At 40.9% G+C, this 25,191-nt stretch overlaps 1 protein-coding gene across 4 annotated transcripts in view; it reads left to right on the top strand.

Annotated features, from left to right (window-relative positions):
• LOC101988417 (E3 ubiquitin-protein ligase RLIM-like) overlaps positions 1–25,191 on the top strand; it is a 161,327-nt gene that overhangs the window by 41,117 nt on the left and 95,019 nt on the right. For 2 of the 4 annotated variants that reach the window (XM_026777248.1, XM_026777247.1), the window contains 2 exons: positions 5,251–5,467; positions 5,904–5,984. The gene's annotated coding sequence lies outside the window, so the exon portion shown is untranslated. Of the gene's footprint in view, positions 1–867; positions 944–5,250; positions 5,468–5,903; positions 5,985–7,060; positions 9,095–25,191 lie in introns of those variants that run through there. The other 2 variants (XR_001229472.2, XM_026777249.1) reach the window with 2 other exon arrangements.

Below are 25,191 nucleotides of genomic sequence, written 5' to 3'. Positions count from 1 at the left end.
AGACAAGCCCTGCACTTTCCCATTATGCAGAATATGGACAACAAATAATACAGCTACCTTTCTCAGGACTAGACTATTAATCCAAGTTTTTCTTTTCAGGCTTCCCTCAAGATGCTGTTACCCCAAGATAGCAGGATGTAAATTTAAGAAGACAACGCCCACTCCCAAGTAGTAGAGTGGGTTGTTTAGGTCATTCAATGAATGGGTTATGAATATTTGTCATTGTTTAGGGGCCTCAGTTACAACTTGTTATTGGTTGCAGTCAGGAAGAAAGTCGAAGAAAGGAGATAAGATACAGAGTTCTTGTTTGGAAAAGAGAAAAAGGAGGATACAGATATGATAGCATAAAAGGGTAGATTATTAAATCTACTCTGAAAAGAAAAAGGGAGAATACAGATTTGATAAGATAAAATGGTAGATTACTGAAACTACTTTTAAAAATCAACTACTAGTTTTACATGTTTTACATTGGATTGGACTTTTGCATATTGTATACAAATTTTGTACATGGATACAAATTTGATACTAATTTTGATAAAACATGCCCTACAAATGTTTCTAAGCCTGTTCAAGATATTGTATCTATACAGTTTATTTAACAATATAATACAAATTTCTTGTGATTGAAAGTTATATTTACTTACTCTTTAGGATAATAAAGAAATGCAGGTTAATAATTAGTCACCTATTACAATAGAACTTGTAGACATTTTAGGTACATTTTCAAAATGAACCAGATATATTTTAAATAGTCAAGTGATTTTCAAACAATTTAGAGATCTACAGAATATGGCATTTAAGATATTTTAATAACAGAGGCTCTTTTTTATGACAATGAGACACGTCTGCTCCTGGCAGTCCCAATCTACTTCAGAGAAGATAATAGGCATTGAAGAAACTCCACATGAAGTTTACTTTTTTGGGGGCCAAAGTAAGCCACTGGGTAAGAAAATGCCCTTCCCTCAACTGCTGATAGTATGTTGTCCAAAGTATACAAGCTGTTTTTGTCATTTCTCATATTTTTGGAAGTTGCTTGCTCATACTTCCTGCTTACTCAGTTCATATTATTTACTTTTTGGGTCTCTGAGAAATTTGAAGACTAGATAGTTTTAGTTATTTTTCTTGTTTATCAGACACAGAAAAGAAACTCCCTGAAAAGTTCTAAAGTGTATAAGGTTGAGAGATATGAAAAGATAATTTTGGACGGTAATGCAAGTTATGATATAAAGTATTTTAGGTACAAGATTTGGACTCACCAAGAAAGGATAGATAATGGAGTAATTTCTCTGAAATGCAAATGCACTAGACATTGCTGAAGTATTTATGGCCTGTATATATTGTATATAGTTATTTTACTTATTATATTTAGCTTTTCTTATTTTAGTTATAGCCTTCTCTTTTTTATTTATACAAAGGGGGAAATGTAGTGATATTTTATTTGTACTTCAATAAAGAAATAATGATCAGAGTTCAGAGTTAAGCCACTAGTTAGTCATAGAGGCCAGGCAGTGGCAGCTCATGCCTTTAAACCCAGGACTCAGGAAACAGAGGCAGACAGATCTCTGTTAGTTCAATGCCACCCTAGACTTGCACAAAATCAATCCAAAAAGAGATCATGGTGCTTGTGACTCATGCCTTTATTTTTTTATTTTTTATTACTTAAAAAAATTCAAATCCAAATTCCCACTATTTCTCCTCCCCCAAGTCCCCTCCCTCTTCCTCCTCACACCCTCCCACCCCATCCCTCCAACCCTAAGGGAGTGCCATGCACCCCACCCTGTGGAAAGTCCAAGGCCCTCCCTACTACATCTAGGTTGAGCAAGGCTTACATCCAAAAAGAATAGGATCCCATGAAGCTGGTATATGCAGTAGAGACACATCCCAGTGTCACTATCAATGGCCCCTCAGTCTGCCCCAACTGTCAACCCTCTTCAGAGGGGCTTTGTTCCCATGCTCATTCACTCCCAGTCCAGTTGGAGTTGGTGAGATACCATTAACTCAAGCAAACTGTGTCAGTGGATGACCCCCTCATGATCTTAAATTCCTCTCACTCCTTCCACTTTTCAACTGTATCTTGGAAGCTCAGTCCATTGCTCCAGTGTGGGTCATTGCCTCTGTTCCCCATCTGTTGTTGGGCGAAGGTACTATGGTGACACTTAAGATAATCATCAGTCTGATTACAGGGTAAGGTCAGGTCAGACACCCTTTCCTCTATTGCTTAGGGTCTTAACTGGGGACATCTCTGTGGGGTCTAGGGCATTTTTCTAGAGCCAGGTTTCTTGCTAACTCCATAATGGCTCCCTCAATTAAGGTATCTCTTTCTTTGCTCTTTTATCTGTCCTTCCTCCATCTCGACTATCCCATTCCCTCAAGTTCTCCTCAAATCCCCTTCTCCCCTTCCTTTTACCCCATGCCCCCCTGCTCCCAAATTTTTATCTGATTCCAATTTCCAGGTGGGTCTATACATGCTTTTTTGGGGTCCACCTTATTACTTAGTTTCTCTAGGATCCTGAACTATAGGCTCGTTGCCCTTTGTTTATGACTAGCATCCACTCATGAGTGAGTACATACCATATTCGTTTCTTGGGGACTGGGTTACCTCACTCAAGATAATGTTTTCTAATTCCATCCATTTGCATGCAAAATTCAAGATGTCATTATTTTTTTACTGCTGAGTAGTACTCTCATGTGTAGATGTGTCACACTTCTTTTATCCACTCTTCAGTTGAGGGGCACCTAGGTTGTTTCCAGGTTTGGGCTATTACAAATAATGCTGCTATGAACCTACTTGAACAAATGCTCTTTTAGTGTGATTGAACATCTTTTGGGTATATTCCCAAGAGTAGAATTGCTGGATTCTGAGGTAGGTTGATTCCCAGTTTTCTGTGAAACCACCACACTGATTTCCAAAGTGGTTGCACAAGTTTGTATTCCCACCAGCAATGAATGAGTGTTCCCCTTGCTCCACAACCTCTCCAGCATAAGCTCTCATTAGTGTTTTTGATTGTAGCCATTCTGACAAGTGTAAGGTGGTATCTCAAAGTTGTTTTAATTTGCATTTCCCTAATAGCTAAGGAAGAAGAACATGTCCTTAAGTATTTTTTGGCCATTTGAAATTCTTCTGTCAAGAATTCTGTTTAGTTCAGTACACCACTTTTTAATTGGGTTACTTAGAATTTTAATGTCTAATTTCTTGAGTTCTTTATATATTTTGGAGATCAATCCTTTGTCTGATGTGGGATTGATGACGATTTTTCCCATTCAGTTGGCTGCCTTTTTTGTCTTATTGACTGTGTCCTTTGCTTTACAGAAGCTTCTCAGTTTCAGGAGGTCCCATTTACTTATTAATGCTCTTATTGTCTGTGCTACTGGCATTATATTTAGGAAATGGTGTCCTGTGCCCAAGCATTGAAGGTACTTCTCACTTTCTTCTCTATCAGGTTCAGTGTGGTCAGATTTATATTGAGATCTTTAATCCATTTGGACTTGAGTTTTGTGCATGGTGACAGATATGGATCCATTTTCATTCTTGTACAGATTGACATCCAGTTATGTCATCACTATTTGTTGAAGATGCTTTCTTTTTTCCATTGTATCTTTTTTGCTTTTTTGTCAAAAATAAGGTGTTCATAAATGTGTGAATTAATATCTGGGTCTTCAATTTGATTCCATTCGTCCACATCATAGTTTTTATGCCAATACCAAGCTGTTTTCATTACTGTAGCTCTGTAATAGAGCTTGATGTCAGGGATGGTAATGTCTCTGGCAGTTCCTTTATTTTACAGGATTGTTTTAGCTATCCTGGGTTTCTTGTTTTTCCATATTAAGTTGAGTATCGTTCTTTTAAGGTCTATGAAGAACTCTGTTGGGATTTTGATGGGGATTGCATTGAATCTATAGATTGACTTACAACTTGAATCCCAGTGTTTGGGAGTCCCATGCCTTTAATGTCAGAACTAGGGAGGTGGAGACAGAAGTGATATGGCTGGGTCGAGAGAGGAGTATAAAGGGGAAGAGACAGGAACTCACTGGAGTGTGGAGTCTGAGCTTTCGTAGAGACAGAATCTCACCCTTAACCTCTGAAGATCTGGTAGAGGTAGAAGGTCTCTCTGGTGGTTTGTCTGCTTTGCTTCTCTGATCTTCAGCTTGAACCCCATTGTCTGTCTCTGGGTTTCTATAAATCATGTTGTACCCCACATCTGGGAGATCATACAGATGGACACTTTGAAAGCAAGGGCAGATTACTCTGGAGGAAGAAGTGAGAGCTAGCCTTTTCCTTTGGGTAATCCACAAAGTTTCATCAATGATGAGGTTGTGCTCTACAAATTCAGCCCTTAAGACAAGAAGGCTTCTTGTTGGGTAGTGAAGAACACATGCTAGGTGAAGTGATAATTCCCCAGGAATGCAGTGAGCTCCATCTACACACACACACACATACACATGCACACGTGCATGCCTTCACAAGGGCAGGTAATAAAACACCTTCTTTTACTTGATACCTATACTCACTTTGTCCCTGGATGCCCCTCTGTACTGTGTGTGCTCTGGGTGTAAAGATGAAGGCAAGTCATGAGTTTCTTTTGAATTTGCCCCGAGGTTTGTTATGGTGCCGGCATCTTAGCAGGAACCAAAAGGACTGGGGATTTTCATCAGAAATCCTTCCTTTATTTTTGTACAGTACTTTAGAAATCGGCTGGAATGCACATCATAAAGTTTCAAGTCCTAGAGGGACTTTGCGTCCTTTGGAGAAATGAAATAATAACAGATATCTTGAGTGGGTATCTGTTGTATAATTTCTAATTGGTTTTAATAATAAAAATCCAAAGTCAGATGTAGGGGTATATGCTGAAAGTTCAGAAAAACAAAGGAGCAAACCAAAGCCAACTCTTACCTTGCTAACTCATTTGACAGAAAGGGGGGCTGAAGCCTTGTCTCCATCCACCTTATATTCTTCTCTGCCCAGCAATATCACTTCCTGTCTGTCTGTACAGACGTCTAAACCTCTATGGTTAACAAGTTCCTAGCTCTACCCTCTGATTTTAGACAAGCTTTATTTATTAGAGCACAAACAAAATCCCACCACAGGTATGGATGCCTCAGGTACAGGGAACTATTGTTTCCACACAGTGAGATCATAATTGTTGCTGGGCAAGCCCAAAGAAATGAATTGGGGCTGCTTCAAAGGAGCTGGTAGGCGAGTTGAAGCTGAGATGAAATAAAGGTTTTATTTTGATATTTTCTTATCTTCAGATCATGGTTCCAGGGAGCCTCTTCTTTCACCCGAGGTTGAGTATGCCACCAGCCAAAACGCGATGTTAGCTGGGGTCTCTGGACAGGAAAACCAAAGGGTTTGACTGGCAACTGTCCTCTCCACTTTGATTCCTGGTCATGGCTAGGGATGTGCAACTCATAATGGCAACTTCCTGTGTGCCCTTTCTCCTCTGTGCATCATGGAGTCTACTTCCAGGTATGATACCATTGCAAGTCATCAGACAAATTAGGATGGTTGTCTCCCCTGGGCCAATTTCCCACCTGTTTTGAAGGTATAGCTTCATGGTGGAATAATGTCCTCCCTGTATCTCACTTTTGCGTTTATTTCCCATACCCTTGCATTGTTCCAGGGAACCCGACTTTGTTGTTAATTTTTTGGCTCACAGGTTTAAGACAGGTCCTTCAGAACTCCTGAAGGGCAGCAAATGTACAAAGGGAATAAGAAGAAATCCAAAAGATAGGTATGCAGAAAGCCAGAAGAAGAAATGAAACCTAGTCAACAGACTGAGGATCTAAGCATGAAAGCAAGGGAGGAAGTGACAAAAGATGGAGAGAAAGAAGGGATTAAGGGAAAGTGGATGGACAGAAGGATGAAAACAGGAAAGAAGGACTGACAAATTTATGACCTCTAGGTTGATTTTCTGGGGACCCTAAAGCAGAGAGACCAGACCCCTGGGCAGTGGCTGATTCCAGGAAATGAAGTATTTGTTCAGGTACGTGACTAAAAATTGGATAGATTCTGTATTTTTTGTTTTTGTTTTTGTTTTTTGAGACATGGTCTTTCTGTACCTTTGGAGCCTGTCCGGAAACTAACTCTTGTAGACCAGGCTGGCCTTGAACTCACAGAGATCCACCAGCCTTCTCCTCTGGAGTGCTGGGATTAAAGGCATGTGCCACCACAACCTGGCTAGATTCTGTATCTTAACAAGCAAGTTACTTACCTATCTGCATCCCAGGGCGGAGTGTTCCTCAGCACTGTGGCAAACATGGCTGCCACAAGGTCGCAAAACCAGTATTCTGGGCTTTACTACTTTGAAATCCATGCTGCCTTGGAGGCTAGCACTGGTTGAGTCCCACCCTAGGCATCAAACCCCGGCTTACCCCAGAACTAGCAAGCTAGTTAGAGCCCCCGTTAATTCAGTATTTGGATCAGAAGCCCCAACATTCCTCACCTACTGGTTTTCAGACATACAGACAAAAAGCACTTTGGGTTGATTTTGGGAACAGCAAAGTAGTTCCACTTGATGGCAGTATAGCACCAGTAATGTAAATGATACCCTTCATTCACATTCACTCCCTCTGCCCTTCTCTGAGGAAAAAAAAAATACTGAAAAGAGTCAACAAGACACCAAACTCCAAAATATCTTGGCTATAATTTGGCTCCTTATAGCCAGAGATGGGTTTGGATTTTTAGTTTATGGATCTGGCCTGGAAGGTCTCAGACCCAATAAACCTCTGTACTGAGACACTCCTCCACAAAAAACAGTACCCAGCTTCAGGGCATAAGAGCCAAACAGGAAAACTGAATAGGGACCCCCTTCACTAGATACAGGAGTTGGGAGAAGCCAGAGGAAAAAAAATCTTCAGCAAAAACTATCCGGGGCTAAATACAGCACCATTTGTCCTGCCAGACTCACTCTGTTACATGAGCACAGTCCCTTTAACACTGGGCATCAAGTCTGACCTATAGAGTGTCCAGGACTGAACCCCCAGTGGCCCACTACCTCATTATTGAGACTGTCTGTAATGCCCAGATGAAAATGACTCTACCCCTTTCTTGTTGAGACAGCACTGCCTGGGTTTGGAAACTCCATCTTTACTAAGATCCAGTTGAAGGCGCACTTAAGGAACACTTTCCAAGGTTTTTTTTTTTTTTTTTTTTGTGATGGCAATTGAACTCACTATGGCTAACTTCTTACTGACCTGAGAACACTCACAATTACTTCTGGAACATACTTTTCAGCAAAAGGTCCCAGCTACCATGCCATAGGCAGACAATCACTTCAGGAGGCATCACAATCCCTGACTTCAAATTCTACTACAGAGCTACTGTACTGAAAACAGCCTGGTATTGTCATAAGAACAGACAGGAGGAACAATACAACCAAATAGAAGACCCAGATATTATCCACACCCCTTTGAACACCTGATTTTTGACAAAGAAGCAAAAAATATCAAATGGAAAAAAGAAAGCATATTTAACAAATGATGCTGGCATAACTGGATATCAACATGTAGAAGAATGAAAATAGACCCATATCTATCACCATGCACGAAACTCAAGTCCAAATGGATCAAAGACCTCAACATAAAGCCAGCCACATTGAACCTTATAGAAGAGAAAGTGGGAAGTACACTTGAACTCATTGGCACAGGAGAGCTCTTAGCAAGTCACACTCTTAGGGCGTAAGGCCAATACAGGGAACATAAATTGCAATCTCCATCATGAGGATGCAAGAGTCAAGAAGCCCCAAAAGTAAAATCTTGGGCAGAAACTAGTCTTCACGCTAAACCTGACCCTGTCCCTCACAGCCTTATAGGAACACTCTAACTGGCACACATGCACAGGGCCCTCAGCTGACTGGGCGACAACAGTGTCACATTTAGTGTCTAGGTACCCAAGTGAGTGTCAATATTATATAGCCTTCCTGCCTGGTAGCAGAAGGTATGCAGAGGACAGATGATGTGGACAATTGACATGAGAGAGACATCCATTCACCCAACTGTCCTAGGGCCAGCAATGGCTTATTGCCTAACAGAAGGAGGATTCAGGGAAGACAGAGGACTCAAATCATATGGGAGGTCTCCTTTGTGAGAGTCCCAGTTCATAACTTCATGGCCAAGAGTCAGAGCACAGAGGTCAGCTCCCGCTTAAACCCTTTGGAAAATTTGGTCCAAAGGACCCAAGCTGCATCCCTAGACCCAGTCTGATTTCAAGTGGAGAGTGTCAGCCATCTTCTACAGCTCTCAGGACATTATAGCTTAGAGGCATTCCCATTCTCTGTTGACACTGGAGGCTCCCCAGAATCCTGAATTGGGAAACACACAATGACATAAGAAGACACTGCACTCATTTACACCTGTTACCTGCCTATCAGGACCTGAGCTGGGGCTCCAAGCCTTTACTTTGTGCTTGTCTAGCAACCATTATTGTCTTTGGTTTGTGTCCTCCAAAAGCGGCTACCTGCTCATAAAATCATCCTGGAACCACTGGGCCTGGCAAAGGGGACACTGGTATTTAAACCAGTATAATCGGCAGCTCTCCTGTCTCACATCTACCTTCATTATTGACTTATTTCCATACTAAGGAAGGACTCTGACTTCTCCTTTCTACTCAGTTCACTTGGCTCACAGAACAAAGATGCCCACCTGCAATGCACCCAAGAATGCCTGCATTCCATACTTGAGTTTATTCCCCATAACTTGGATTGTACTGGGGACCTGATATTGATGTTTGACACCGGGCAGAGAGGTATATGTCACTGAGCTGTATCTGAAGCCCTCCTCAATGACAGGAGATTATGAAGGAAACAAAAAGGAAGTGAAAATGTAGGAAAGACAGCAGGAATCAACTGAACATTAAACAAAGAGCAGACTGGGGATGTCAGCAGCAATGGAGGAAGTGGAAAAGGATCATAGGAAAGAAGGAAGGCATGCAGTGATGATGGACTGAGGGAGAAAGAAGGGAATGAAGAAATGAAAGAAGGACTGACTGAGAAATAGCCAAACTCTTGGTGATATTTCTGGAGACCTCCAAGCCCATGTACAGAGTCCAGGATCCCAAGGGCAGTGTCTATTCCAGGACTTGAGGACAGGTGAAGTACAAAAAAATAATTAAGAAGGGGAACATGAACTCACCGGTGCTCAACCTGTCTCTGATCCTGGATGCTTTGTACACACAACTGCACTATGGCTGATGACTCCTGGGTAGAGAGCCCCTCCCCACCATAACAAATATGGCTGCCACAGAAAATCCAAGCCTGTATTTCCTGTGTAGCTATGGTTGTTGCTCTGCAGTACAGCAAGCCTCTGGCAATGGTGAGGTGGTCACCCTTTAGCTGGAGTGGGCTAACTGAAGCCCGTGTTACTTTACTCTTTGGAACAGATTCCTCAATAAATTCTTTATTCAATTCCTCCCCTCACTTTTTGAGAGAAAGAACACTGAGGTGTTGGTGGGAGCCATAAAGAAATACAGCACTGTTTGAGGGCAGTATTGCACCAACATGGTCAAGGTATACCAGGTTTCCTGGGTATCTCCCTCCGCCCTTCTCTGATTAAAAAAAAAGTCAAATAAGTTTTAAATCTTGGACTCTTTTAGCCAGAAATGGGCCTTGAAGCCTTAGAATCTTCCTGTATGGATATTGTATGGGAAGTCACAGACCCCACTCCAACACAAGGACAGGACATGCTCTCAAGAACTAAGGATCATACAGAAAAACTGAATTGGGAATCCTCAAATCAGAAGCATGAGTCAGCAGATGGCACAGAAAGAAAATCTTAGGCAGAAACTAGACATTGGCCTGAGCACAACCCCCTATATCCTGCCAGGAACAAGTTAACTGACCCACATGTCCATGGCACTCAGGGGGAATGTTGAAACTGAGTGTCAGGGTAACCCATAGAGTGCCCAGTCCTCTTGCGGGTGTGCAAACATTATATAGCCATTCCACGAGCCAGTTTCTACTTCAAGGTTGCCCGACCCTCTCCTCATACTCACACACCAGACTCCTGACTGGGAGAGCACATAGGACAGAGGGAGGTGGGCAGTTTGCACAAGGGAGACATCACCTATACACACACACGCGCGCCATAGGACCAGCAATGGATCTACACCCAGCAGAATGAGAGTCCAGGCTGTACTGAGGACAGAAAGCAGAAGGCTAGCTTCCATGTTGATGGTCCCAATTCCTGCGCCATGGACTAGAGTCAGAATAAAAAGAATAAATGTCATCTAAACTCTTTTGTCTTCTTGTCCAGAGACCCCAACCTGTGTACTCTAGGACCTTGACTGTCCATCCAAATGGACATCCAAATCATCCACCTCCAAGATCACAAGAGTTTTTGTGTTGAGACCCCTGAGGCTCGGATAGAAAATTTGTTTCCCAGGAACCCTCATTAGGGACTAGAAAATGTCAAGAAACTATTAGTTGATCCCAGCATTTACCAGTCTGTCAAGTCCTGTTCTGTGGCCCCAGATCACCTATTGGGGTCTGCCCAGAAAACATTATGATCTCTTTGTCTGTAATCAATAGTTCTTTCTACCACACACAGCCACTGACAGACAAAATTTTTGCCACAATTTCCTTTCTGTAAAGGACAGAGTTTGTCTTGCACATGGACCTTTCTTTGCCATGTGCATGCAGCCATGTACCCATGTCTGTAACCCTCCATTCCTACAATGGACAGCTGCTGATATAGTTACATAGACTTAAGGGAACCAGGACACATTACAAAGAACATTGTCCTCTTGGCTCCTGCCAGGATCCCACTCCCACAGCAGCACACCAGCAGCCTTTCCTCAGGCAGTCCCTTGCTTGGTATTACATTTTAGACAAACTCAAAAGAAACTTACCCCTTCATCTTGTTTTCTTCTTGGGATATGAATACATGGAAATGATAAAGTCTGTGTAGGCAAGAGAAGAAATGTAGTGTTACACACACACACACACACACACACACACACACACTAACATGTTGTTCACACCAGAAATATACTGGATGCACAGAAAATGAAGCAGAGAGATGGAATGAGGATGTGAGCATGGGTAGGGGGATGGAATGGGTAAGAAGAAAGGGATGGAGGAAGGACAGGCTGAGTGAGAAAGAAGGGTATGAAGAAACGAAAAAAGGACTGATAAATATGTAAACCACTGTAAAATTTCTGTGGATCTACAAGGCCATGAACAGAGGTCAGAATCCCAATGGCTGTTTCTGATTCCAGGAAATGAGAGGTAGGTATAGATTACAGTTCAGGAAAAGAAAGATCATGGAGTCAGGGACACTATTTCTGCTCCTTGAAGGTGGTAAGTGGATATAATGGAGTCACGAGTACGTTTTCCACATATGTGCTCCAAGGCACTGAGTCCTAATAGAGCTCCTACCAACACTGACAAAAATGGCTGCCCCAGGAAGCCTAAACCTGCACTTCCTGTGTCGCTCTGGTTGTTACTCTGCAGCATGACAAACCTCATGGGATAGCTGGGAGTACCCCACAAATGACTTAAATCTTGAATCTTCCTAATGCTGGAATGTTAGCTAGAGACCCCTTCAGCTGCTCAGTCTGGAGTCCCCATGCACCCTCATTCTGCCATCCCAAGACCTGAAAAGAAAGTGCACCATGAGATGTTGGCAGGAACGCGAAAGCAGTTCCGCATGATGGCAGTATTGTACCAAATATGCTTAGGTGTCTTTCCTCCCTCCAGCTTTTTTTCTCTGCCATCTCTGAGGGGAAAAAAAGAGACAATTTCCCTCTAAATGACAAGGGTGCTTAAGTTTACTTTTGGACATGTTTGTCCTAAAGTAGGCTTTAGTGTCTATCTGTATGGATCCTTATCACAGCAGGTGAGAGGATGTCACAGACCAGGGTCCTCACTCCACAATATTCAGTCACTTCAACCCAGGGTATGTCACACCCTGAAGGTATAAGCTCCATATAGGAAAATGAAACTGGAAAACAACCACTAGATGACACAGAAACAAAACTTTGTACAGACACTGAACTCAGGGCAGAATATAGCCCTTATCCCTCAGAGCCCAGGAGGAAATGCTAACTGGCACATGTGTGCAGGAGCCTCAGCTACTATCCTGACTCTGAGGGTTAAGGGTAACCAATATGTGTCCAGGATTCTCGTGTTTGTACACGTTCTGGAAAACCACGAGTTCCCTAGGCTTCACGTTCATTGTTAGCTGACCCCCACCCCCTAACACCCACACAGGATGCTCCTGACAGAAAAGTGAATGGGATAGAGAAGAATGTGAGCCTTTGGCACAAGACAGACAACACCTACCCACACAGGGCCTAAGACTAGGGATGGAATGAGACTCTGAGTTACACACACACATGCATATACATACACACCACACACACACACCCACACACAATCCATCTCTAACAATATCATTCATACCACAAGTCTACTTGAAGTATGGTCTCCTCTGGATTTCCAGGGAATTACCATTTTCTCTAGGGATGGACTCTTCATGGCCTGCTTTTCCTTAAGGACTGAAGTTATAGTAGACATTTCATTATTGTGGAGAAGTTCTGAATGGCCCGAAGGAAGGAAGACCATTCTTTTTCTACTGGAGACAAACCTGCCAGTGCTTTCATGCACTACATCACTGCCATCTCCTAAGTGAAAGAGCCCTTTTCATGATAACAATTGGGACCCCTTATGCCTGGCTTGCTACAAATTTCTACTGGCCTAAGGCCACCCACACCTTTGGGCTGGGCCTGGTGCCTTCCACACACTTTAAAGTGGAAGGTTTTGTACACTACATCAAAAACAATGACACAGACCTTTGAAGGGACATGATGCCACTCTGTGATCTGAGCACTACATTCCAGATGCACTTACTTGTGCATCTGCTGAGGGCTGAGTCCCTAAGTGCTTATACTTCGGACCAACTGGCCTCCCGACTTTTGAGCTTGGTACTTTCTTCCACCCTTACTTAGGTGGGATTTTTTGCTGTGGTTTCTGGACACTCTGTGGCAGTGTTTCTGAGTCGTTCTAATGTTGCACCCCTCTAACAGTGTTCCTTATGTTGTGGTGACTCCCAACTAGAATATAATTTTTGTTATTACTCCATAATTCTAATTCTGCTACTGTCATGAATCATAATGTAAGTATCTATGTTTTTCAATGGTCTTATTTGACCCAATTAAAAGAGTCTTTCTATCAGCAAAGGTTCATGACTCAGATTAAGAACCACTATTCTATGGCCGTCCATCCTCAGCAGGGGACACACTGAGAATGTGCAGAGTAATATACAAAAGCACACTACAGCATACTCATAAGTTTAGGACAATACAGCCTCATTTCTACTAAAGGGAAACGTTGGGCTTTTCTTGTTTCATAATTCCTCTGGTTGTACAGACCAGCTTGCACTTACAGCAGTCATCACATTGTGTGGAAGCCAAATTTGAACTTGAACCTGGGTGTTCTCTGGCACTCCTCAGAACAGAGGATAATTGAGCATGCTTACCTGCATAGAAGTCCATTTTTTCAACTGGCAGGATTAGCCAATGAGGCCTTGGTAGTGAAACCAGTCCATGGGTACCAGTTTTACTTCACATCTACTTTCCTTGTTGGACTGTGCTTGTCACTACTCTGACCCTAAGTAAGATAGGACACTATCTTAGTTAAGGTTATCATTACTGTGAGGAAACACCAAGGCAAAAAACCTACTGGGGAGGGAAGTTTTCTTCTGGCTTTCATTTTCACATCACTGTTCATTGGAGGAAACCAAGACAGGAACCGGGAGACAGGAGTTGATGCAGAGGCCATGGCGGAGTGCTGCTTACTGGCCTGCTCCATATGAGCTCAGCCTGCTTTCCTATAGAACCCAAGACTACCAGCCCAGGGAAACACCCCCCCAAATGGGCAGGGCCATCTCCATCAGTCACTAATGATGAAAATACCTACAGGCTTGCCTAATGATCTCATGGAGCCATTTTCCTAATTGAATTTCCTAGCTCACAGATGGCTTTATTGGTTGTCCAGTTGTCATAAATATCCCCCGTTCAGACATTATCTTCTGCCTGTGTCTGACTTCTATCAACTGTCTTGGCTGAGAAAACTAAGATTCCTCCACAACCCCACTCCATAACTCCGTTCCTCTGCATACCCCAGTCCCCACAATAAATCCCACCCTCACACTCCCATTCTTCAGTTATTCTACAAACACTTCATTTCTGCTGGCAACTTGATTGTCATGCTGAACCCTCTGTTTACGTATACATGGAACTGAATGCTACCTGCAGCATTCCTGAAAGAATAGCAAAAGTACCAAGGTAAAATAAATGGAAAGACAGGCAAGGAGGGACAATGAGGTACACAGAACATACTGAGGATGTAAGCATGGAAGAAGGAAAGAGAAGAAGGATAAATAGAGGGAGGATGAAGAAAAGAAGAAAGGAAAGGATGGCTAACACATTCATCTCTTGGGAGGGGTACATGGGGACCCACCCCTGAATCCCATGGACACTCTAGAAGCCCCAAGGCAATGCCTCATTCTAGTAATGAGGGATAATTGCATGAAGACACTCCACTTGGAGCTTGTTTTTTTCTTGGCAAAACTGGACTTTGGACAAAGAAATACCCATCTCTCAACCACTGACAAGATTCATGATATCCGGAAATGGATAAGCAGGACTGTCAGATATTGCCAAGACAGGATAAAATGGTTTTGAAAAGTTTCCTGCCTCCGAAATGGTATGTCAGTTTTTCTAGGCTTTATCCAATGTTGGTTGCTTCAGTGTTGCAAATGAGACTTTGGGTGATTGCCCAAGTAGCCAGTTGTCTCTGTCATTTGTTGCACATTTTGGAAGTTGCTTGATTGCACTTCCTGCTTACTCAAGTAATATTATTTCCATTCTTGGATTGTTCATTGGGTTTGAATACCTGATAGTTGTAGTTACCTTCCTCTCATGACTTGGCCAATTATTATGCAAGACTTAAACTCATGAGGATAGCCTAATTATTGAATATATTTTTTTCTTATTGTATATAATTTTGTATTAGGCTTAGAACTGTGTTATTTAAACAGAAGCGGGAGGTGCTATAGGAAGTCTTATAGCTAGTGGTTACCTGGCCATCAGGGTATGTCCTCTTATACTATATACACTGATGTAGAGCATGCATCCACTCTCTTTTCTGGCCCCTCTGTTCTGGCTGTTGGATTCAGTTTCTGATATCCACTCAAGCAGGGGATTCTGATTTGTGAGTCTACCCCTGAATAAATAACCATTGATTTTTCAATTCTGAGCTACTGTGGGAATTCTTTTAAGCATCCTTCTTCACAAAAACAAAAACCTTATCTGTTAAAGTCCATAGATCTAATAAAGTCTATAAATGTACTAATCTTCCATTTTTACTTCTGTACTTCTGCTTCTGACTGATTATTCTTGTTAACTGAAGTATGTCAACCCTGGACATGGTTTTTGGGCTTCAAAATTCACCCTGAGAATGATTCACGGTTACACTGTGATCCTGAACACTCATTAGTTGCCAGCTTGATAGTAAAGACTTTCTATTGGCTTAAACCCATGTCTGAGCAGTTTTCCCTGATGAATAACCAACAATAAAAATGTCTTTTTGAATAGTACTCTGTTTGCCCAAATACTAATGCTGAATAGAACATCATAAAAACATTTTAGCTTCTGGGCAGTAAGTCCACCAGGTGAAGAGGAAGCTCAAGTAATGTGAAAAATTCTCTGCCAGTTATTCTTTGTACAGACGATTAATATCTATAATATGTTTTGAACTTATAAAAACAACAAAAGACACAAATGACACATTTGAAAATTGGGCTATGAACTTGAAGATGAGTCAGGAGGGGATATGAGAGATGTGGAAGGAGGAAACAGAAGGAATGAATGTTATAAGTATATTATAATCACAAAAATAAAAAAAAGTGGGCCTGGGATCTGAACAGTGACATCTGAAATGACAAAAACAAATGTCTAAAAATAACTCAAAAAATGTTCATTGTCCCTAGTAATTATGAAAAAAACAATTAAAACAGCTTTGAGATGTCATCCATCTAAACACAGATAGAATGGCAAAGATCAAAGGAGGGGTGGTTGAGTAAAGAGAACACCCAGTCACTGTTGCTGGGATTACAGAATGGTGGAGCCACTCTGAAAATCAGTGTGAAGAGTCTCAAAAAACTAAAAGTAAATCAATCAGCTTACCCAGCTATACCACTCCTTGGAATGGATAGTTATAGTTTTCCTTAGTTATGATAAAAGATAAAATAGATATAAATATTGTAACTGTAATTCTTGCTTGATAAGTGTTTTGTTATATGTAATTTTATATGTTAAAGTTAAAGCCTTTCTTTTTTTAATAGAAAAAGGGGAAATGATGTAGGTGGGTCTTCTCTCTATGTGTTGCTTTCATTGGTTAATTAATAAAGAAGCTGCTTGGCCTGATAGGGCAGAATTTAGATAGGCGGAGTAGACCGAACAGAATGCTGGGAAGAAGGGAAGTGAGGCAGATGCTATAGCTCTCCTCTTCAAGATGGATGCAGGTTAAGACCCTTCCCAGTAAGCAACCACCTCGTGGTGCTGCAGAGATTATTAGAAATGGGTTAATCAAGATGTGAGTATTAGCCAATAAGAGGCTAGACCTAATGGGCCAAGCAGTGTTTAAAAGAATACAGTTTCTGTGTAATTATTTTGGGTAAAGTTAGCCCGTGGCTGGGAGCCACGTGGTGGGAAATGGCCCGCCACTCCTTCAACACCTTGGCATATACCCAAATGGCTCAACATCCATATCTACAGATACTTGCTCATTGCTGCTCTGTTTACAATGTTTAAGAAATTGAAATGACCTACATGTTCTACAATTGACAAAAGAATAATGGAAATAGAGTACACATGCACTTAATCATCATTTCAAAATAAAGTCCAACTTTTGGTTTGGCAATGCAATTGTTTTTCAGTATGCTTTGATAGCATTATGTCAGAATATGTAAATAAAACAATAAACATAATCTCATGGACTTCAAGACACAAATTACATGATTATCTTAATAGATACAGAAAACCTTTCACAAAATCTAATATGCCTTCATGGTAAAAACTCTCAGGAATGTAGGACTAGAAGGATCATACCTGAACATAATAATAAGGTTGTATATGAGAAGTTCATAGTTAAAATCTTAAATGGAGAAAAACTTGAAACAATCCCATTTAAGTAAAAAATGAGACACAGGTATCTCCACTATCTCCACTTCTTTTTCAGTCCTGTACCCTGAAACCTAATATTGTGGTGTAGGAGTTCCTGCTGTATTTGTGTTGATTTCATTGGTTGAATAAAGAAGTTGCCTTGGCTTTTTGATAGGGCAGCCCTTGGATGGGTGGTGTAGACAGAACAGAATGCTGGGAGAAAGAAGGCAGGCAGAGATAGCCGTCATGGAGCCAGCTGCAAGGTCAGACATACTGAATCTTTCCCAGTAAGCCATGACCTCATGGTGACATAGAGATTATTAAAAATGGGTTGAATCAAAATGTGAGAATAAGCCAATAAGAGGCTAGATATAATGGGCCAGGCAGTGTTTTATTTTTTATTTATTTTTCCATTCAAAAATTTATATTTTTCCCCTCCTCCCATTCCCTTCCCGCTTCCCCACTCACCCTCCTCCCTCCCCCTCCCTCCTTAAGAGAAGGCAGGGTACACTGCCCTGTAGGAAGTCCAAGCCCCCCCCATCCAGGCCTAGGAAGCTTTGCATCCAAATAGACTAGGGTCCCAATAAGCCAGTGCATGCAGTAGAAACAAGTCCCAGTACCTTTATCAATGGCTTCTCAGTCAGCCCCCATTTTCAACCATAGAGAGTCCAGTTTGATTGCCTGCTCATTCAGTCCCAGTCCAGCTGGATTTGGTAAGCCCTCATTAGAACAGGCACACTGTCTCAGTGGGTGGACCAACCCCTCGTGGTCCAGAGTTCCTTGCTCATCTTCTCCCTCTTTCTGCTCTTCAACTGGACCTTGGGAGCTCAGTCCGTTGCTCTGATGAGGGATTTTGTCTCTATCTCCATCTGTCACCAGACCAAGACTCTATGGTAATATTCAAGATAATCATGAGTGTGATAGTGCGGCAAGGCCAGTTTAGGCACCCTCTACTCTGCTGCCCACGTACCTAGCTGGGGACATGCCTGTGGACACCTGGAGCCAAGTCTCTTGCCAACCCTAAAATGGCTCCCTTAATTTAGATATCTTCTTTCCTGCTCCTATATCTGTCCTTCTTACATCTCCACCCTCCCACTCCCCCAAGCACTCTCCAGTCTTTCCCTTTTCGCTTCTCTCTCCCCCTCTCCCCTTACCCCAATCCCACCCCTACCCCAACCCCCATGCTCCCAACTTTTGCCCAGCAATCTTGTTTGCTTCCAATTTCCAAGAGGATCTATATATGTTTTTCTTTGGGTTCACATTGTTATTTGGCTTCTCTAGGCTTGTGAATTATAGGCTTAATGCCCTTTGTTTATGGCTAGAGTCCACTAATGAGTGAGTACATGTCTGGGTTCTCTAACTCAGGAGAGTATTTTCTATTTCCTTCTATTTGCATGAAAATTCATAATGTCATTTTTTACCACTGAGTCATACTCTAATGTGTATATATTTGACACTTACTTTATCCATTCTTCCATTGAGGGGCATCTAGGTTGTTTCCAGGTTCTGGCTATTACAAATAATACTGCTATGAACATAGTTGAACATATGCTTTTGTAGTATGATTGGACATCTCTGGGGTATATTCCCAAAAATGGTATTGCTGGATCCTCTGGTAGATTGATTCCCAATTTCCTGAGAAACCACCACCTTGATTTCCAAAGTGGTTGCACAAGTTTGCATTCACACCAGCAATGGATGAGTATTCCTCTTGCTCCACATCCTCTCCAGCATAGGCTACCATAGTTGTTTTTGAATTTTAGCCATTCTGACAAGTGTAAGATGGTATCTCAATGTTGTTTTGATTTGTATTTCCCTGATCGATAGGGAGGTTGAACATGACCTTAAGTGTCTTTTGGCCATTTGAACTTTGTCTGCTGGGAATTCTCTTTTCAGTTCAGTACCGCATTTTTAATGGGGTTAATTAGAATTTTCACATCCAGTTTATTGAGTTCTTTATGTATTTTGGAGATCAGACCTTTGTCTAATGTGGGGTTGGTGAATATCTTCTCCCATTCAGTAGGATGCCTTTTTGTCTTATTGTCGGTGTCCTTTGCTTTACAGAAGCTTCTGAGTTTCAGGAGGTCCCATTTTTTCACTGTTGCTCTTGTTGTCTGTGCTACTGGGGTTATACGTAGGAGGTGGTCTCCTGTGCTCATGTGTTGCAGTCTACTTCCCACTTTCCCTTCTATCAGGTTCAGTGTAGTCAGATTTATATTGAGGTCTTTAATCCATTTGGACTTGAGTTTTGTGCAGGGTGATAAATATGGAAACATATATTTTGGCAGACTTCTATAAATGATCAAAGAACAAAGCAAAGAGTTTGTATAGATGGTGTTTTTTATTGAAGGCTTGTAGACACAGGTAAGGATGTAAGTATCATTACTCCACAATCTTAGTATCCAAGTTGGCCTCTCCAAGAGGTAGATGTTCCTCAGAATTGGAACCCTATCTCAGGTAAAACAAAGCATGAGATGGCTTGAATGCACAGGGCCAGAAGGGCAAGTAGGAAGACTAAGGCCATATATAGCCGATATTGCAGTGAATTTGTGGGGTTGTGATCTATTGTAGCAATTGCATACACAGATTAACATTCCTGCAGCCCCAAAACCTTATGTTTCTGATGAAGATATAAAAAGATATTACAGATGGTGAACACTAGCCGTTCTGGCTGTATAAGAACACAAAGCAATTGATTAACCTTCAGAGGTACCAAAAAGCCCTACCTTTAAAATGGTTAACTGAGATACCAATATGGGTTAAGCGATGGCCTCTAGCTGCAGGCTTTAGAGCAGCTGGTACAAGAACAACTAGATGCTCAACATATAGAAGAATCTACCAACCCTTGGAATTCTCCTGTACTTGTTGTTAAAAAGAAACCTGGAAAATCGAGAATGGTGACAGATCTAAGGACTATCAACAAGGTTATTCAACCTATGGACCCTCTACAATCTGGAATTCCTCTCTCTTCTCTATTACCAAACAGATGGCCTCTCATAGTTATTGATTTAAAGTATTGTTTTGTTGGGACTAATGAGTCCTGGCCTTCAGCTGGATGTTGGGATTAATGAGTCCTGGCCTTCAGCTGCTCTCCCCTCTTAGAACCTTCTAATTAAAGTTACTAGAAGCTGTGCCTAGCTTAGAGGATCAGAGGATGGGATTTTTACCGGTTGGCCATTGACTGCAGTGTATTTAAGCCTACATGATGCTAATTAAGGGGGGCTTTTAGTACCAGTGTTTGAAAGTCTGTGTGACGGTCTGTCTCTGTGTCCGTGTTCTCAACCTCCAGCCCCTTGCCAGAAGCTCACGAACTGGGGTCTAGCACATAGAGCCAGAACGGGGCCATGCTGTGCAGCATTGTTTCTTCACTATACCTTTAGTGAAGGATGGAGAAAATTTGCCATCACAGTGTCTGCTTATAATATTTCCCAGCCTACTAGAAGATAGCAATGGACAGTCCTCCCACAGGGAATGCTCAATAGCTCCACCCTGTGCCAATACTTTGTCAGCCAGCCATTGGAAATAATACATAAGCATTTTCCTAAGTCTATAATCTACCATTATATGGATGACATTTTGTTATCTGATTCAAATACAAACACTTTAGAAAGGATGTTTGAAGAAGTAAAGAAAGTATTGCCTAAATGGGGATTACAAATTGCTCCTGAAAAGATTCAAAGAGGAGATACTGTTAATTACCTAGGTTAGAGAATAGGCTTACAGAAAATTCGAACAGAAAAGGCATAAATTAGGAGAGACTGGTTGCGAGCTCTTAATGACTTTCAAATATTGTTGGGAGACATTTCCAATCTATGACTGGCTGTTGGGATAACACCTGATCTAATAATTCATTTAAATAAAACCTTTGATGTTGATAAAGACTTGAATAGTCCCAGGGAATCGACAGCTGAAGCAGAAAAGGAATTGATGATTATTGAAGAAAAATTACAGAAGGCACATGTAGATAGGGTGAACCCAAATCTTAATTGTATTGTTTTCATATTACCTTCCAGAATTTCTCTTATAGGAGTTTTAATGCAGACAGACAATATCATCTTAGAATGGATCTTTATGCCACATAAACCAAGTAAAAAATTAAAACTTATGTGGAAAAAGTCACTGAATTAATTATAAAAGGTAAATTGAGATTTTCTCAATTAGGAGGTATAGACCCAGCAGAGATTATAGTGCCTTTTACTGCTGATGAAATAAAAAAGTTATGGATCTTTCCATCTACGAGGTCCTTGGATCCCCCAGCACAGCCTGCTTCAGGGATGTGGATTCTGGAGAGCCAGTGGAGAATATTCCTGCTACTGTAGCGTCTTTGTACCCATTCTACCCTGCCCTACAAGTCCACCTTTTTGTCGGCAAGGTGGCAAGAATATGGCAAGAAACCCTGCTGCTCTGCTGAGGGGATCCAGAGAGGTGATTAAATGGCTACACTGCTGAACAGTCCTAGGGGACTAAATCCAGGCCCCCTTCCAATTTCCTAAGCTTTTCTGACCATCCAGTGGGTTGAATTCCCTGCAGCTCACTTTCTTTACCCCATTGCACCCTGCCCCCCAAGTCTGCCTTTTCACCTGTGAGGTCCTTGGATACTGCAACACAGCCTGCTTCAGTGTAGAGGGTATCTGAGGAGCTGCTCCAGTGCTGATGGAACCTAAGAGAGGGAAGACCAAGAAAAGCTCTCAAGTACACACTCAGCCACAGCAAAGATTGAACCAAGATGCCAAGACTCTGTTGGCCTCATTTGAAGGAAGACATGGGTAGTGCCAATGCAATAATTCCTCCAACATTCTGAAAAGCAACATGATAAAATCAAAATCCAGCAAACACACAACAGAACAACTTGAACATCCTAACCAAGAAGTAGAAGAAATCGACTTTAAACGTGACCTTATGAAAATGATAGAGACCCTTAAACAGGAAGTGAAAAACTTCTTAAAGAAATGGAAGAGAAGTCAAAGTTAGAAGAAATGAATAAATCCCTCAAAGATTCCCAAGGAAACAGAGAAAAAGCAAACAAACAGGTAAAGGAAACAGTTCAAGACTTGAAGAATGAAGTGGAGGTAATAAAGGCAACAGAAACCAAGGGATTGCTGGATATGGAAAATCTGGGTAAACAAACAGATATTACAGAGACAAGTATAACCAACAGAATACAAGAGATAGAAGAAAGAATCTCAGGTGCTGAAGATACTATAGAGGATATAAATACACTGATCAAAGAAAACAGCAATTCTAACAAATTCTTAACAAAACATCCAGGAAATCTGGGATACCATGAAAAGACAAAACCTAAGAATAATAGGGGTAGAAAAAAGCAAAAAAACTGCCAGCTCAAAGGCTCAGAAAATATACTCAACAAAATCATAGAAGAAAACTTTCCCAACCTAAAGAAGGATATTGCTATGAAGGTACAAAAAGCTTACAGAACACCAAGTAGACTGGATCAAAAAAATCAAATCACCATATAATAATCAAAACACAAAACATACAGAATAAAGAAAGAATATTAAGAGTTGCAAAGAAAAAAGGTCAAGTAACATATAAAGGTAAACCTATGAGAATTACACCTGACTTCTCAGTGGAAACCAGGAAACCCAGAAGGTCTTAGATAGATGTGCTGAAGACACTAAGAGACCATGGATGTAAGCCTAGTCTACTATACCCAGCAAAGCTTGCATTCACCATCAATGGAGAAAACAAGATATTCAATGACAAAAACAGATTTAAACACTACATATCAACAAACCCAGCCTTACAGAAAGTACTAGAAGGGACACTTCAACCCAAGGAAGCCAACAACACCCACAATATCACAGACATCTGACAAACATCTACCAACACAACTCAAAGAAAGGAAACACACAAACACTACCACCAAAAAAAAAGGAACTGTAGTTAACAACCACTAGTCATTAATATCACTTAATATAAATGGACTGAATTCAACTATAAAAAGGCACAGGTTAAGAGAATGGATAGAAAAACAGGATCCATCATTCTGCTATTTACAAGAAATACACCACAACCTCAAAGACAGATACTTCCTTAGAGTAAAGGATTGGAAAAAGGTTTTCCAAGCAAACGGACCTAAGAAATAAGTGGGTGTGGCTATAGTAATATCTAACATAATTGATTTCATACTAAAATTAATCAGAAGACATAAAGAGTGACACTTTATACTCATAACAGGAACAATTCATCAGGATGAAGTCTCAATCCTGATTATCAATTCCCCTAATATGAAAGTACCCACATACGTAAAACAAACATTACTAGAACACAAAGCACACATCAAACCCCACACACTAATAGTCGGAGATTTCAACACTCTTCTCTCACCAATGTACTGGTCAACCAGAAAGAAACTTAACAGAGAAATAAGAGAACTGACAGATGTAATGAATCAAATGGACTTCACAGACATCTATAGAAAATTCCACCTAAATAGGAAAGAATATACCTTCTTCTCAGCATCTCATGGAACTTTCTCAAAAATTGATCACATACTCAGTAACATAGCAAATACCCACAGATACGGAGAAATTGGATTAATCACCTTTGTCTTATTGGATCACCATGGAGTAAAGTTAAAATTTAACAACAGTTCCACCCCCAGAAAGCCTACAAACACATGGAAACTGAACAGTCAAGACTGAACCCCCCCCAGGTCAAAGAAGAAATAAAAGAAAGAAATTAAAGTCTTTTTTGAATTCAACAAAAATGAAGGCACAAAATATCCAAACCTATGGGACAGTATAAAAGCAGTGCTAAGAGGAAAGTTCATAGCACCAAGTATGCACATAAAGAAAATGGAGAAAGCTCACATTAGTGATTTAACAGCACAGCTGATATCTCTAGAAAAAAAGAATAAGACTCACCCAGGAAGAGTAGAAGACTGGAAATAATTAAACTTAGGGCTGAAATCAACAAAATAGAAACACAGAAAACAATCAAAAGATTCAATGAAGCAAAAAGCTGATTTTTTTGAGAAAATCAACAGTATTGACCAACACCTATCTGAACTTATCAAACAGCAGAGAGAGAACATTCAAATTAACAAGATCAGCCATGAAAAGGGGGACATAACAAAAGACACTGGGGAGATTCAGAGAATCATTAGGTCTCATTACAAAAGCCAAAAAATTGGAAAATGTAAAAGGAATGGATATTTTTTAGATAAATGCCACATACCATAATTAAATCTAAACCAGGTGAACAATTTAAGTAGTCCTATAAGACATGAGGAAATAGAAGCTGTCATCAAAAACCTCCCAACCAAAAAAAAAGCCCAGAGCCTGATGGGTTTAGTGCAGATTTCTACCAGAACTTCCAAGAAGAGCTAATACCTATACTCCTTAATGTGTTCTACATAATAGAAACAGGAGAGGCCTTGCCAAACACTTTTTATGAAGCTACAGTTACCCTGATACCAAAACCATACAAAGACTCAACCAAGAAAGTGAATTACAGACCAATCTCACTCATAAACATTGATGCAAAAATTATCAATAAAATACTGGCAAACTGAATCCAAGAACACATCAAAAACATCACCCATAATGATCTAGTAGGTTTTACCCAGAGATGCAGGGCTGGCTTAACATAGGAAAATCTATCAATGTAATCCATCATATAAATACACTGAAAAAAACCATATCATCATTTCATTAGATGCCAAAAAATATTTGACAAAATTCAACACACCTTTATGATAAAGGTCTCGGAGAGATTAGGGGGACAAGGATCATATATAAATATAATAAAACAATATATAACAAGCTGACAGCTAAAATCAAATTAAATGGAGGGAAACTCAAAACCATTCCACTAAAATCATGAACAAGACAAGTTGTCCACTCTCACATTATCTCTTCAAAATAGTGCTTGAAATTCTAGCAATAGCAATAAGACAACATAAGGAGATCAAGGGGATTGGAATTGGAAAGCAAGAAGTCAAACTATCGTTATTTGCAGATGATTTGATATTGTACATAAGTGAGCCCAAAAACTCTACCAAAAAA

The sequence above is a fragment of the Microtus ochrogaster genome, unplaced genomic scaffold, assembly GCF_000317375.1.
Source record: "Microtus ochrogaster isolate Prairie Vole_2 unplaced genomic scaffold, MicOch1.0 UNK50, whole genome shotgun sequence".
Classification (NCBI taxonomy): Eukaryota; Metazoa; Chordata; class Mammalia; order Rodentia; family Cricetidae; genus Microtus; species Microtus ochrogaster.
Note: the sequence above shows the minus strand (reverse complement) of the source record. Positions and strands in the feature narration are given on the sequence as shown.